Raw genomic sequence first — 6,138 nt, forward strand, 5'->3', positions numbered from 1 at the left:
GGATAATCTTATAAAGCCACCAAAATAAATCTCTGCAAATGTAAGCCCGCGTGGAGAAAACATATTTTTGTGTTTGTGGAAATATATCCATGAGGCACAGCTATCCCAAAATGCATCATCTGTGCAACTCGGGTTATAAGCAAAGGTTCATGAGTGCAGGGTCATTACGTCACATGACCACGAGAGTCAGGACAATAACTTCCATTAGCCACTGACTATAAATCATAGCTCCACTTCCACGCTGCAGCCCAGTAAAATCTGCACTTTATGCAGATTAATGGATGGCCCTTTCAAAGACGTTTAATAATTGTCATTGTTAGAGAGTGAAAAAATATATAATGGCAACTCAGTATTCTGAGACAACCCCTCAGTTTCCATGTAATTATATTTCTCTGTAAACATTTTTCCTTTTTGCTTGACATTCCTCTCAATTATTTACGGTGCAAGTGCTTTAAAGCAATGATGAATTAACCACTATTAACATCTTAAATTGGTTTAAAAAAAGTTCTTGTGATGTTTCATTCAGAGTGTGAAGCTTGGTAATTGATCCCAGTTAATTGAAAACATCACATCACAACGTATTGACCCATCCTCCCCAGGCCATTCCATTGACTTGACCTCAAAGGCTTTCTAAGCAACAGGAATCCAATATCAACCCATTCCCATCAAAGAGATTACTAAAATTTTAGACGTCTGAAAAGAGGGTCCACATGCATCACACACGTGAATTTTGGCACAAACACAACAACACATAAAATATTGATCTGACCACATTGAGAAACTTGAGGCAACAAATATTCCTTGCGTTTTTTATATATATTGGCAATGGTATCAGTTTCTTTCCATATCGGCAAGAGATGTTTAAAGGTGGATGATGAACTCATTTTTCATTTTAGCCATGACTTAGTTCTGAAAAAAGGTAAATTATCGTGCTAAAAATCAATGTACCGTTTGTTTTTATTCCTAGCAATTAAAAAACAAGCATAATGTGTAATGGTTGCCAAAGTTACACACCACAATTGCAGTTGAATGATTCCCATAAGTTGTCAATATATGTTGAATTCTATAGCATATGCGAATGTACTAAAAAAAACACAATACATACATATTCGTATTACAAAACAATCAACACAATTGTCAATAACACTGCCTTAAAAAGAAATAGTATATAATATGCAACGTTTGTTCGTTTGTCAATCCGCTTGTCCTGGTGAGGGTTGTGGCCCAGCATGTTGAGTAGGGTGGTCCAGACTTCGCTTTCGCTGGCAATGGACTCCAGCACGATATTACTACACTATAAACGACACTATACACGACACTATACACTACTATGCACTACTATAAACTACACTATACACTACACATACACTACACTATACACGACACTATACACTACACTATACACTACACTATACACTACTATACACTACTTTATACTACACTATACACTACACTATACACTACTATACACTACATTATACACTACACTTTACACTACTATACACCACACTATATACTACAAACTACTATACACTATCCTACTATACACTCCAATACACTATACACTACGATAGAGAATTTAGCTCTTCCAGGGAGACTTCCCAGGCGTTCCCAGCCCAGCCGAGCGACATCGTCCCACCAGCAGCGTGTCCTGGGCCGGCCCCTGGGACGTCGCCCAGTGGGACGTGCCTGGTACCGTTCCAGGGGGGAGTCTACCGGGGGGCATCCTTACCAGGTGCCCGAACCACCTCACCAGATCACAGAAAGTGAGCCCGGCAACCCTGTGGAGAAACCTCATTTCGCCCCCTTGTACCCGCGATCTCATCCTTTCGGTCATTAACCAAAGCTCATGACAATAGGTGAGGGTGAGAACGTAGATCGACCTGTAAATCGAGAGCTTTGTTCGAGAACTCAGCTCCCGCTTCACTACCATGGAACGGTACAGTGCCTGCATCACTGCGGACGCAGCACTGATCAGCCGGCCGATCTCTCGCTCCCACTTATCATCGCTCGCGAAAGAGGCCCCGAGGTACTTAAACTTCTACACGAACGATGTGAGCACATCATTTGCAACTTGCGCACCAATGCCAAAACACCATCACCAAATAATAATGTGTTTTAATATGTCCGTGGAGGTTGTTGTTTTTGTTATTGTACAGCTCTCCAATGTGTTCCTGAATAAGCCTACACCATGCAAAACAAAACGTCAGACATCAACATGTCGAACAACACGCGGCACAACCCAAAAAAATATTGGAAAGGTAATATATGTGCATGTATATGTTATCCATTGTGGCATGAGAATGCCACTGATAAGCCCCGTCATTAACATACCACCTTTCCACACTCCAAAATGCTTATCAGCTGTTGCAGATTGCGGGGTACATTATCTACTTTGTACACGCCTCGCAGATGCTGCACGTGAGATAGATACAGTGAGGGAAAAAAGTATTTGATCCCCTGCTGATTTTGTACGTTTGCCCACTGACAAAGAAATGATAAGTCTATCATTTTAATGGCAGGTTTATTTGAACAGTGAGAGACAGAATAACAACAACAAAATCCAGAAAAAACGCATGTCAAAAATGTTATAAATTGATTTGCATTTTAATGAGGGAAATAAGTATTTGACCCCTCTGCAAAACATGACTTAGTACTTGGTGGCAAAACCCTTGTTGGCAATCAAAGAGGTCAGACGTTTCTTGAAGTTGGCCACCAGGTTTGCACACATCTCAGGAGGGATTTTGTCCCACTCCTCTTTGCAAATCTTCTCCAAGTCATTAAGGTTTCGAGGCTGACGTTTGGCAACTCGAACCTTCAGTTCTCTCCACAGATTTTCTATGGGATTAAGGTCTGGAGACTGGCTAGGCCACTCCAGGACCTTAATGTGCTTCTTCTTAAGCCACTCCTTTGTTGCCTTGGCCGTGTGCTTTGGGTCATTGTCATGCTGGAATACCCATCCACGACCCATTTTCAATGCCCTGGCTGAGGGAAGGAGGTTCTCACCCAAGATTTGACGGTACATGGCCCCGTCCATCGTCCCTTTGGTGCGGTGCAGTTGTCCTGTCCGCGTAGCAGAAAAACACCCCCAAAGCGTCATGTTTCCACCTCCATGTTTGACGGTGGGGATGGTGTTCTTGGGATCATAGGCAGCATTCCTCCTCCTCCAAACAGGGCGAGTTGAGTTGATGCCAAAGAGCTCCATTTTGGTCTCATCTGACACAACACTTTCACCCAGTTGGCAAACTTCAGACGGGCATGTATATGTGCTTTCTTGAGCAGGGGGACTTTGCGGGCGCTGCAGGATTTCAGTCCTTCACGGCGTAGTGTGTTACCAATTGTTTTCTTGGTGACTATGGTCCCAGCTGCCTTGAGATCATTGACAAGCTCCTCCCGTGTAGTTCTGGGCTGATTCCTCACCGTTCTCATGATCATTGCAACTCCACGAGGTGAGATCTTGCATGGAGCCCCAGGCCGAGGGAGATTGACACTTCTTTTGTGTTTCTTCCATTTGCGAATAATCGCACCAACTGTTGTCACCTTCTCACCAAGCTTCTTGGCAATGGTCTTATAGCCCATTCCAGCCTTGTGTAGGTCTACAATCTTGTCCCTGACATCCTTGGAGAGCTCTTTAGTCTTGGCCATGGTGGAAAGTTTGGAATCTGATTGATTGCTTCTGTGGACAGGTGTCTTTTATACAGGTAACAAGCTGAGATTAGGAGCACTCTCTTTAGTAGCACTCCCTTTAGGAGTGTGCTCCTAATCTCAGCTCGTTACCTGTATAAAAGACACCTGGGAGCCAGAAATCTTTCTGATTGAGAAGGGGTCAAATACTTATTTCCCTAATTAAATGCAAATCAATTCATAAAATTTTTGACACGTTTTTCTGGATTTTGTTGTCGTTAATATGTATCTCACTGTTCAAATAAACCTACCATTAAAATTATAGACTGATCATTTCTTTGTCAGTGGGCAAACGTATAAAATCAGCAGGGGATCAAATACTTTTTTCCCTCACTGTACACTCATCGCCGACATTTTCCATGTTATGACCACAACATTCTCACTGGGCGAGTGGCCCAAAAAAACATGCACGAGAAGTTCGGAATGAATATGCGTGAAGGCTTAATACGCGCAATTCGGTTGTAGTAATGTGCACATTAAGCGTACACGTTAAGTACATATGTTAAGTAAATGCACATACAGTATTTATTTTAAAATTATGTTTAGAAGCATGTATAAAACATAAATGTTTTGTCCTTTTCTCTTAAACACATTATTAAGGGCTCGTATATAGGAAACTAACATGCCTGGAGAACACCCAAGTTACTGAGCAATAACAAATGCCACACAAATACATAACAAACATACGTTGTGCAATTCTCCATTTGCAGGTGTCTTACCAATGAATTTAATCTTACACAGGATCCATCTATGCATGATCCACCATCCCCACCTCCAAATTACCGTGTGCTATGAAAGCGACATTGCAATCTATGGTATTTGTAAGTGGTAAAAGTGCAGCTCTGCAATAGCTTGCTCATGCCACCGTTGACAGAAGGGCGTTCACTAGAAGGAGTTCTAGAGAAGCTCTCCAGAGGAATTTATGGCCTACTCTTCGAGTCAGGAGTGGAAATTCCACATTCACAATGCTATGGTCATTCTGCTCGAGGGTATTGTAGCCTATTCTTCCACACGAGCTAGATCTCTTAGAATATCCCACCACATTCGACCGGCCGATACAATTACTTTGGTGTACCCTTTCATTCTGCTGGGTGGACAGAGGCGGGATCATTTAAGAGACGTAGCCATTGTTTCAACTACCGTGCAGGGACAAGAACCGGCGACTTCTGAATTGTGCTTAACTTTACACCATACCAACATATAAGCATGGCATACTCTAGCGATTAACAATAATATAGGATCTGCATTTTCGAGCAGAATATACGCTTTGGTAATTTTTTTATCAAGATTACCATACAGCTGAGGAAATCAAATGGTGACCTGTTGAAAAAAATATACTATTTCGGTTGTGAAAATGCAAAACCATCGAGGCTGCCTGGCCACTTATGCGGATGAATGATACAATTGCAAAATAATTCATAATAAAGGTTTTTGGGTTAGATCGCGTTATTTATAAATGTGTCGTAACCCTCCACCACCCGACACGGCCAAGCAGCAAAAAAGTGTCACGTTGAAAAAAGACAAATAGTTCACTACTCTAACCCACCGGTGTGTTGAAGAGTGAATCCACAACATTTACAGTTTGAGTACGACGTTTCACTGGAAATTACATCCAGGGGAAACACATACTGATTAACGGATTACTAACGTCGCATATAATCACAATAACACACATTACAACTAATTACTAATCTACAACTCATTACTAATCATAACCATTGACTGATTACCAATCGATTATGTAATTACAATACCCCCCTCCGCCTAAAATTGCTGCACATGAATTAGTTAAATGATGACGTCACCCTGCTGCTCTATTTAAGACCGGGAGCAAGTGAGGGCTTTACCATTCTGGCGAATTGCCCGATGATGCTGGATGTAATTACCAGCGAAACGTCGTACTCAAACTGCAAATGTTGTGGATTCACTCTTCAACACACCCGTGGGCTAAAGTATTGAACTATTGTCTTTTGTCAACGTGACACTTTTTTGCTGATTGGCCGTGTCGGGTGGTGGAGGGTTACGACACATTTATAAATAACGCGATCTAACACAAAAACCTTTATTATGAATAATATTGGTCGCGAAAGCCTACGTGTTAAACTGCAAAAGAATGACGAACCATTCGAGGGAGAGATGAAAGACGACACATTCAGTCTCTTGCAGCAGGAGTTCTAGGGGAGACATTGCAGACCTCCAGGCATGGGCGACAAATTGATGTTAAGTTGTTACAATGGGTAAACTCTGGAGTGTGTCACCCACATGCCGATTGATCCAAATTGATGTTAAGAGTGTTGAAATAGGCTAAGCGTGCAGTGTGCAGCCCGGCATCGCGATTGATCGAAAGGTCTGCTTGCCTGCTCTCAAAGTCTAATCAGACCAATGACTAATAGTGGCAAATGTACCACTTACTTTCCTGCTGGTTCAACAATTTGCAAAGTCTAATATTTGGCT

Source organism: Petromyzon marinus, chromosome 8 (genome assembly GCF_048934315.1).
Source record: "Petromyzon marinus isolate PM22_M1 ecotype Great Lakes invasive population chromosome 8, UKy_Petmar_22M1.pri1.0, whole genome shotgun sequence".
Taxonomy (NCBI): Eukaryota; Metazoa; Chordata; class Hyperoartia; order Petromyzontiformes; family Petromyzontidae; genus Petromyzon; species Petromyzon marinus.